General features: G+C 45.3%; 1 long non-coding RNA gene and 1 pseudogene across 1 annotated transcript; both read right to left on the minus strand.

The window, feature by feature from the left end:
• Positions 1-939: 939 nt before the first annotated feature.
• LOC105506571 lies at positions 940-4,034 on the minus strand. Its single transcript, XR_001000947.1, has 5 exons — positions 3,936-4,034; positions 3,714-3,780; positions 2,796-2,879; positions 1,896-2,012; positions 940-1,350 (listed from the first exon to the last, which is right to left on the minus strand). It is a non-coding gene; the product is annotated as an uncharacterized LOC105506571 (long non-coding RNA).
• Positions 4,035-5,089: 1,055 nt separating this feature from the next.
• LOC105506595 overlaps positions 5,090-10,661 on the minus strand; it is a 34,587-nt pseudogene continuing 29,015 nt past the window's right edge.

Here is a 10,661-nt window from a genome sequence, read left to right on the forward strand (position 1 = left end):
AAAAAAAAAAAAAAGAAATAATAGGAGGCAAAGTTTCCAGGCAAAGGGAGCTGCCTGTGCAAAGGTCTGGAGCAGGAGAGAACATAGGTCCCATTCTGTTAGTGTTGCACTGAGGCGGGGGATAAAAGGGGACATTGAGGCCCGAGAGGAAAGTCCAGGATGAATCAGAGAGGCCCAGAGAGCAGTGGGGAGCCGTGGGTGAGCTTAAAGCAGGGGAGTGCCATGCTCAGAACTGTGCTTCAGCATGAGCAGGTTGATTCCTCTGTGAAGGCCGGCCCAGAGGGCCAGAGGCTGAAGGCTGGGACGCGGTGCAGAGATGGCACCTGGACTCACCAAGGCAGCCTCCATTGGTGACTGGATACAGGAGGCCTCTGCACTTGTTCGTAATGTGTAATGTGTTTTCCTGGCCCTTAATCCACTTAATCCTCTAGACTATAGCCCTGGGGGCAGGCATTGGTGCCAGGTCGCAGTGATGGCCCCACTCTTCCGGGCAGACATTGGTGCCAGGTTGCAGTGATGGCCCCACTCTTCCGGGCAGGCATTGGTGCCAGGTCGCAGTGATGGCCCCACTTTTCTACCTTCACTGGAGCTGCCCGTTTCACCAGGGCTAAGTTGGCCTACCCACTTCTCACTCTGGGTTTGGCCCTGTGATCCATGTTGGTCAACAGGACAAAGTGAAAGTGGCTGTGGCCCATCTTGAGCTGGGATCTCAGGGGGCTGTATATCCTCTGGTTGCTCTCCTGTGCCTCTGCCATTGCCACAAGGACACACCCAGCTCAGCCTGGGAGGGTGAGGAACACTCAGCCTCATTGCCAGCAGTTGGCTGCCCACCAGACATGTGGGTGAACTCCACCAAGACCAGAAGAATCGCACCACAGAGCCCAGCCAAAACTGCTGAACTGTGAGCCAAATAAACACTTATTTGAAGCTCCCAAATTTGGGTAGTTTGTTACACAGCTTTATTGTGGCAATAAGTACAGTTTTCTGTCTTCATTTTAAAGACTGTGTCTTTTGAGTTCTCATGGCCAGGGATCCTGCTCCGAGGTCTGTGTGATTTGCCTGCACTGTGTGACCTCCCAGCACCAATCTCAGAGCCCTCAGCTCCTGGGGGACAGGAAGGCAGTTTTGCCCAGCCCTGGGCTGCAGCAGTGCTGCAGCCTCCCCTGTATCAGTGTGGCCGCTCCACTCTGCTAGCTGTTCACTCATTGCCACTCCTGTGGTTCCGGCCCGGAGTGACAGCATCATTATCTTCAAGATGCAGCAGTAGGAGTCTTCATTTGATTGTGAGCCTCACGTCTCAGAGCAGAACTGACTCCTGCTGGGAGGCAGGGCTGCATCCTCTTTGTGAAGCTGAAAATGAAGAGGAAAATGTCGTTGGGGGTTATGAAGAATGCGGTGGCATTTGTGACAGATGGCAACGCAGCAAAGTTTCCAATCATCGGGCTTGAAGCTGTTCTTTATTTGTAACTTTGCCTTTTCAGTGCGGGTCAGTTTGGGCCTTGTTATTTTTCTCTAGGCTGATGGCAGAAAGCCAGGTGTGGTGCTGGTGGCCATGAGCAGGGTGCGAGCACCCTCCTTTAGCTGGCCTGTTCAGCCTCGCCTCTGATGCCATCTCTGCTGTGCTATGGTGTAAGGAAGAAGCCAGAAAGCAGGCGACGTGGGTTCCAGCCCCAGTTCTGCCTGTTACTGGCCATGTGGCTGTGGGCATATTATACTCCTCTCTGGCTTTGAGGTTGTCATTTGCCACCCTCTACACCAGCTGCCTTTGGGGCATGGGGGAGGAGACAGAAGATGTTGGTGGGAGCCAAGCCATGAGGCTCAAAAACATCAAGGGCACAGAGAGGTCAGAGGGGGCTGAACACATTGGCCAGGACTCCCAGCTGCAGGAAACTCACCAGTCCAGCCTGCTCTGCTGACAAGACGTCCCTCCAGATGTCCAGAGGAAGTTCCAGAGGAAGTCTGCCAGCTCGATTTCCCGAGCCTCAGTTTCCTCTTTCATGAAGTGGGTAGGGCTGTGGCAAAAGTTCCATGGCACGAGGCACAAAGAGTGCTCACCTAGGCTGGCACTTCGTGAGCTCTCTGGGGACATGGGCCATTTTCTCCTCCTCCCAAGGCAGGCCAAGCTCCAGGAAGTAGAAGACCTTCCAGTGTGGAAGGAGGGGGTACTCAAGGGGCGGCCCAATAGGGCTGAAGGTCTTCCCAGGTGCCCTGTGCAAACTTGGGGGCAGGTGGGTGGTGCATGGCAGACCTGGCGTTCCTGGACATGGAGGCAGCCCATGGCCACAGCTGTGCTGAGACTCAGGCCACTCAGTCCATCCCTCTGCATCCCTCTCCCCCTCCTCCCTAAAGCCCTGCAAACCTGCCTTTGTGGCCCTTCTCTTCCCTGATGAGGCTTTGGAACGAGCTTCTTTTTTTAGCTTCTCCAATCAGGCTGGCATCGTGCTTGGCTATTGTTAGCATCTCAGCTCGACGTCTCCTTCAGAAAGTGATGAGATCATCCTCCCAGAGGTCCACGGTCACCTTTCCACAAGGCTCGGCAACGTGCAGACCTCCCCTCCCATCCCCTACCCTGGTCGCAGGACAGGGACAGTGACAGCAGTGAGAAGAGGAGTCAGGGACTGAACTAGGAGCAGGAAGGGAACTGGGAGTGAGTGATCAAGGAGAATCTACCGTGGGCTCCAGTGTCCTCTCTGCCTGCCAGCAACCCTCCCTCGCCTCTGGGGCCAGCACTTTGTTTTTCTCTCAAGGAACCGGCTCTCCTTCTGTGTCATGCTGTACTGACCCCCACGCCCTACCAGCCCATCATGCACTGTGTTCCCCCCTGGTTCAGAGATTGTCTCCCAAGCAGGATGTGTAACCATCCATTCTCCTTAAACAACCTGTTTTGTTGGAGTGAAAGTTTGCCTTCTTAAAAATAGGAGTTACCAGGTTTGCTTGCAGCTAGGAGTGGCCATGCACATAAGAGAAAGTCTGCCAGTTTGATTTCCCATCAAAGGGGATGGTCTCAGGGGCACACACCCTCCTTCCTGCCTGGAATGTGGATCTGATGCCCAGAGCAGGAGCAGCCACATTGCAACCATGAGGATAAAAGGTGCAAAGACTGGACTTACTGAGAAAGATGGTGGCACACACACACACACACACACATTTGCCTCTTCTTGAAATCCCACTAAAATGATGGTAAAGATCACTTTACAGACATTACCCTCAAGCAGAAAGAGAAAAGGGGAGGAGGCCCAAGCACCAACATTTTGGAGACTGGAAACCTGGTGGATGAGCCGTAACCCACTAGGTGAGCTTGAGAAGCTGAAACACGGCCAGCAGCATGCAAAGCTGAGAAGCAACAATGGGTCTGGGAGGCTGGAGGTGCCAGAGACTTCTGGAGGGGAGTGAAGGAGGATTGTTTCAAACAAGAGCAGTTAGTCTTCCTCTCATGGGAGGGACGGGGACAGAGACAGCTCTCCACTCCCACTGCTTGCACAGCTGGGAGATTGCCCCTCCCTGAGCCTGGCAGAAAACCCAAGATTTACTTTAAGAAAGGGTCGGACAGAGGCCTCTGGATTGGGGGATGCCACTCCAAAAGCAGGGCATGTACTGAATATTGGAGACCCCCGCCTCTTTCTCCTTGCAGCCCCCGGAACACCGGCAGGCAGGCCTCACATGCAGCAGGCGGGAGCTGGGGGATCATTTTGGTTGGGGTCAGTTCCACTGACCTTCCAAGTGGAAATCCTCACACTCTGACCCCCAGTGACCCCTCGGGGAAGCACTCTGCCAGATCACCTGCAGTGGAGACCACAGTCAGAAAATGCTACCCAAGGGCTCAGCACTTCCAATCAGCTTCTTTGTTTTTTAAATGAAGTAGACATTTAAATGATGTTTATATTCAGTGAAGTGCACAGATCTTAGCACAGTTTGATGAATTTTGGCAAACTTACTCCCATGTCACACGCCTCTCTCAAGGTAGAGGACATTTTCTGCAGCTGTAAAATCTCTCACCAGGTCACCCTCCCCGTGGATCCCTGTCTCTAGCACCTGCCCTCCCCACCCCCCGCAGGCCGTGCTGTTCTGATTTCTCTCAGCATAGAGGAGCCCTATTATAGAAGTTCATATAGATGACATCACACAGCACATACTCTTCTGTATCAGGCTTTGTCACCTAGGAGAATGTTTTTGAGAGTCATCTATGTGTTGCAGTTTGCTCCTTTCTGTGGTTAAATGATATTCCATGGTTTAGAATGGAATATTTATCCACTCTCCTGTTGACGGACATTTGAGTTCTTGATAGTTTTTGGCTATCACAAATAGAAGTGCTATGAATATTCTTGTACAAGTTTTTATGTGGACACATGCTTTCATTTTTTAATTGAATAAATAACTAGACATAGAATTGTGTGGTCACATCGATTTTGTTTAACTTTATGGGAAACTGCCATATTGATTCTTAAAGTGATTGTACCATTTCACATTCTTACCAACAATGTATGCATTCTAGTTGCTCCATATCTTTGTCAACACTTGTTAGGGTCTTTAAATTTTAGGCATTCTGGTAGATATGTAGTGGTATCTTGCTGTGATTACCCCTCCCCCAATGACTAATGGTGTTGAAGATCATTTTAATGTATTTATTTGCCATTTATATATCTTTCTTGGTGAAGTGTTTGCTTAAATCTTCTGCCCATTTTTGGGAAGTTTTAATTTTTTTTTTCAGATAGAGTTTTGTTCTTGTTGCCCAGGCTGGACTGCAATGGCGTGATCTCAGCTCACTGCAACCCACACCTCCCAGGTTCAAGCGATTCTCCTGCCTCAGCCTCCTGAGTAGCTGGGATTAAAAACATGCACCACCACGCCCAACTAATTTTTATATTTTTAATAGAGACAGGATTTTACCACATTGGCCAGGCTGGTCTAGAACTCCTGACCTCAGGTGATCTGTCCTCCTCAGGCTCCCAAAGTGCTGGGATTACAGGCATAAGCACCCCGCCCAGCCGGATTTTTAAAATTATTGAGTTGTAAGAGTTCTTTTTTTTTTCTAAACTTTGAACTTTTTATTGGCCTCCTGCTTCTCAAAGGGTACCCTGATTCTATTGCCTTAATGTCTCAGAACTTTGGGGTCATTGGTCTCAGACACCACTTTGCCATCTACTATCTGGCAGGTGGTCTTTTGGATGGTTTGCATGGACTTGCTGCTGTCCAAGGCATTATCAAGATTGAAGTCCTCGCCATCTTCCAGCAGGTGGCAGTAGGTGGTGATCTCAGCCTCCAGCTTGACCTTGATGTTCAGCAGGGCCTCATACTCCTGGGCCTGGTGCTGTCCCTCTGCCCGGGTCTGTGCCAGCTCTGACTCCAGGTGCAGCAGGATCCCGTTGAGCTGCTCCATCTGCAAGGTGTAGTGGGCCTCCACCTCCCTCATGCTGTTTTCCAAACTGTCCTTCAGATTTCTCATCGAGTCCAGGTCGATCTCCGAGGACTGGACTGTACATCGCAGCTCCATGAGCATCATCTCAGCAGCTCCAACCTTGGCAGACTGCGTGGTGACCACTGTGGTGCTCTCCTCAATCTGCTGAGACCAGTACTTGTCCAGCTTTTCTCCATTCTTCCGAGCCAGCTCGTCATTTTGGGCCCGGAGGGCTGCCATGATCTTGGTGAAGTCCTGAGATTTGGGGGCATCTACCTCCACGGTCAACCCAGAGCTGGCAATCTGGGCTTGTAGGCCTTTTACTTCCTCTTCGTGGTTCCTCTTCAGGAAGAGCAGCTCCTCCTTGAGAGCCTCAATCTCTGTCTCCAGCTGCAGCCGAGTGATGTTGGTGTCATCAATGACCTTGCGGAGTCCATGGATGTCACGCTCCACAGACTGGCGCATGGCCAGCTCTGTCTCATACTTGACTCTAAAGTCATCAGCATCAAGACAGGCATTGTTGATTTGCAGAACAATGCAGGCATTGTCCACAATAATTGCCAAGCTCTGAGCCCTCAGGTCCTTGATGGTCTTGAAGTAATGGCTCCAGTCTCTGAGCTGGGGTCCCTTTTTCTCCAGGTGCTCCCAGATTTTGCTCTCCAGCTTCCGGTTCTCGGTCTCCAGGTGCCTCACTCTGTCCGGGTAGAAGGCCAGGCGGTCGTTCGGGTTTTGCATGGTCTCCTTGTTCTGGGTGCCTTCCATTCCTGCCAGACCCCCAGTCATCCCCGTGGCCAGGCCCACGGACCCTATGCCGGCCTGGAAGCTGGTGGAATGGGACACGGAGATCCTGGAACCAGAGCTCCTGGTGCCTATATAGACGCTGGCTGCACTGCTGACTGGCCGGGCACCATAGCTGGGTGCCTGGGCAGAGCCCAGGGACCTGTAGTTGGTGGAGAATGTGGAGTGAGTGGTGAAGCTCAAGCTGTCCGGGGAGGAGGGCGAGAAGACAGGACTCGGGCTTCGCCAAGCAAGAGTTATTTACATAATTCTAGGTACAAGCCCTTTGTCCGATGTGTATTTTGTATATGTTTTCTTCTAATGTGTGACTTTCCTTTTCATTTTTGGAACAGTGTGTTTTAGGGAACAAACACTTTTTTTTTTTTTTTTTGAGACGGAGTCTGGCTCTGTCGCCCAGGCTGGAGTGCAGTGGCTGGATCTCAGCTCACTGCAAGCTCCGCCTCCCAGGTTTACGCCATTCTCCTGCCTCAGCCTCCCAAGTAGCTGGGACTATAGGCGCCCGCCACCTTGCCCGGCTAGTTTTTTTTTGTATTTTTTAGTAGAGACGGGGTTTCACTGTGTTAGCCAGGATGGTCTCGATCTGCTGACCTCGTGATCCGCCCGTCTCGGCCTCCCAAAGTGCTGGGATTACAGGCTTGAGCCACCGCGCCTGGCCGGGAACAAACACTTTTAAGTTTGATACAGTTCAATTTATCCAATTTTTCTTTTTATAATTTGTACTTTTTGTAAGATATTTTGCCAAACTTGAAGTCACAAAGATTTTCTCCTGTATCTTCTTGAAAAAGTTTTACTTTAGCTCTTACATTTAGATCTAGGATGCATTTCAAGTGACTTTTTGTATATAATGTGAAGTTTCAAGGTTCAGTTTTAAAAAACATACGGCTGTGAAATCATTTCAGCACTTTTTATTGAAAAAAATTTATTTAAATGTTTGTTGAAAATCCATTGACTATATATGTGTGGGTCTATTTCTACAGTCTGTTTTCTCTTCTATTGATCTATATGTTCATCTTTATGCAAATTCCACAGTCTTGATTATTGTAGCTTTATAATCAGTCTTGAAACCAAGTGTATAAATCCTCCAACTTTGTTCTTCTTTTTCAAAACAGCTCTGGTTATTCTGAGTTGCTTGCATTTTCATATTAATTTTAGAATCGGCTTGTCAAATTCTACCAGAAAAGCCTGTTGGGATTTTAATTGGGACTGTGTCACATCTATAGATCAATTTGGGGAGAACTGACATCATAACAACTACGTTAGTTTGGGTTTTCTCAGGGTTCTTCTGTTTCCAGAGAAACAGAACCAATAGTATATCTATCTATCTGTATACAGCTAGTCAGATGGATATGAGAGAAGATTTATTGTAGGGATTGGCTCATGTAATCATGAAGGCCAAGAAGTCCCATGATATGCAACCTGCAACCTGGAGATGCAAGAGTGCAGCTGCTATCATTTAGTCTGAAGGCCTGAGTACTGGGTAGGGGCAGAAGAATGCTGGTGTCTGTTTCAGAGTCTGATGGCCTAAGAACCAGGAGCTCTAGTGTCCAGGGATAGAAGAAGATGGATGTCCCAATTCAAGGAGTTGGGGGAGGGGGGGAGAGAGAGAGAAAGAGAGAGAGAGAGAGAGAGAGAGAGAGAGAGAGAGAGAGAGAGAAACAGAAAGAGAGAGAGAGAATTCATCCTTCCTCTGCATTTTTGCCCACCCACATTTATAAGGGTGGATGTCTTTACTCTGTCTACTGATTTAAATTCTAATCTCTTTCAGAAACACCCTCCCATATACACCCAGAAATCATGTTTTACCAGCTACCTGGGCATCCCTTAGCCCAGTCAAGTTGACATGTAATAGTAACCATCACAACAATGTCAAGTCTTTCACTCCATGAACACATTGTATCACCCTATTTATTTTGGTCTTTAATTTCTCTTGCCAATGTTCCATAGTTTCCAGTGAACAATTCTTGTTTATATCCTCAATAGTTCATGCTATGCTATGTTAAATGGTTATTTTCTAAAATTTCGATTTCTGATGGTTCATTGCCAGTATATAGAAAGCAATTAATTTTTATATATAGATTTTGTATCCTGAAACCTTGCCAGACTCACTTATTAGTTCTTGTGGGTTTTTGTAGATTTGTTTGGATTTTCAACAGAAACAGTCATGTTGTCTATGAATAAAGACAGTTTTAGTACATCCTTTCCTATCTGGATGCCTTTATTTGTTTTTCTTTTTTGTGCCTCAATACACTGGTAAGCACCTCCAATACAATGTTAAGTACAAGTGGTAAGAGTAGGCTTAGGCATACTTGCCTCATTTCTGATTTTGGGGGGAAGGAGGAAGCATTTAGCTTTTCATCATTGACTATGATATTAACTGTGGATTTTCCTTAGATGCCGTTTTTCAGGTTGAGAAAGTAATCTTCTATCTCTAGTTTGTTGAGTTTAAAAAAGGAAAATCAGGAATGGATGTTGGATTTTGTCAAATGCCTTTTCTGTATCTATTGAGAGGATTATATTGTTCTTTGAAAATATTTTTAACTAATTAATTGATAAATAATAGCTGTGCATATTTTTGAGGTACATGTGATAATTTGATACATTTACATAATCAAATCAGGGTAATTGCAATCACAATGGATGGATATTTACCTTTTCTTTACACTGGGAACATTCAAATTACTCCCTTCTAGCTATTTTGAAACGTATAATCAATTAACAATAATTATAATCACCCTACTCATCTGTTGGACACCATGTCTTATTTCTTCTATCTAATGTTTTTCTTATTTAGCCTTTTAAGATAGTGAATTACACTGATTGATTTTCAGATGGTAAACAAAGCTTGCCCTCCTTGGGTAAGCCCCATGCTAACAAGGTGCATTATTCTTTCTATCTGTCTGTGTGTGTGTGTGCGTGTGTGTGTGTGTGTGTGTGTGTGAATTTAAATTTGATATGCTAAAATTTGTTTAAGAACTTTTGTGAGAGATGTTGGTTTGTAGTTTTTTTTTTCTTGTAATATTTTTGTCTAGTTTTAATATCAGTATATTGCTGGCCTTACAGAATGAATTGAGGTGTGTTCCAACATTTTCAACTTTGTGAAAGAGTTTGTATAGAACTGGTATTATTTCTTCTTTATATGTTTGGTAAAATTCACAAGCGGAGCCATTTGGACATGGAGTTTTCTTTGTTGGAAGGTTTTTTTCACTACAAATTAAATTTCTTTACTAGGTATAAAGTTATTTAGGTTGTCTATTTCTTCTTGAGTGAGATTTGGTGCTATGAACACTTTCAAGGAATTTGTCGGAAGTTTATCTAAGTTGTGTGACGTATTGGCATCACAATGTTCATATTATCCTTTTAATGTCTGTAGGGTCTGTAGTGGTACCTCCTCTCTCATTCACGATGCTGAAAACTTGTGTCTGCTCTCTTTTGGTCATGATTAGTCTGGCTACAGGTGTATTAATTTTGACAACTTACTTAAAAGAACAAACCTTTGTTTCTATTTATTTTCTTTGTTTTTCTCCTGTTTTCCAATTCATTAATTTCTGCTTCTCATCATTCCTTTCTTCTACTTACTTAGCTCTACTTTGTCTGATTTCTTAAGATGCAAGTTTAAGTCAATTTGAAAACTTTCTTCATTTCTAATAGGAGCATTTACCAATAAAAAAAATTTCCCTCTGTGCACTGCATTAGCTGTATCCCACATATTTTGATATGTAAAGTTTTCATTTTCATTTAGTTAAAAATGATAATTTCACTTGTGATTTCTTCTTTAAATAGTGAATTATTTAGAAATGTGTTTTATAGTTTCAAAATATTTGGGCATTTTCCAGGCATCTCCCCATTATTGATTTCTAATTTAACCCAACTGTGGTCCGAGAACATACTTTGTATGATTTAAACCCATTCCAACTTTCTGAGACTTGCTTTAGGGCACAGGAAATTGTCTATCTTAGTAAACGTTTTGTGCTACTTGAAAACAGTGTGCTTTTTGCTATTGTGGGTGGAGTGCTTTATATGTTGATTAGGTTATGTGGTTGATAATGTTCAAATCTTTTATATTCTACCAATTTTCTATCTAATCATTATATTATTAAATAGGGGTATTGAAATCTTCAGTTACAACTGTAGATAGGTCTATTCCTTCTTTCAGTTCTGTTCTGTCAGTTTTGCTGTATGCATTTTGAATTTCTGTTAACAAGTGCAGAAACCTTTAGAATTAGTTGTCTCTTGATGCAGGGACCCCTTCATCATTAAACAACCTTCTGTATTATTGGTAATATTATTATTTTCTCTAAACTCTGCCTTTCCAATATTAATATCCACACTTTGAGATTTTTGAAGTTAATCTTAAGAAGGCATATATTTTTCCATCTTTATTTATTTATTTTTTATTTTTTGAGATGGAATTTCACTCTTGTCACCCAGGCTGGAGTGCAGTGGTGTGATCTCAGCTCACTGCAGCCTC

Source organism: Colobus angolensis, unplaced genomic scaffold (genome assembly GCF_000951035.1).
Source record: "Colobus angolensis palliatus isolate OR3802 unplaced genomic scaffold, Cang.pa_1.0 Scaffold138, whole genome shotgun sequence".
In the NCBI taxonomy this organism is placed as follows: domain Eukaryota; kingdom Metazoa; phylum Chordata; class Mammalia; order Primates; family Cercopithecidae; genus Colobus; species Colobus angolensis.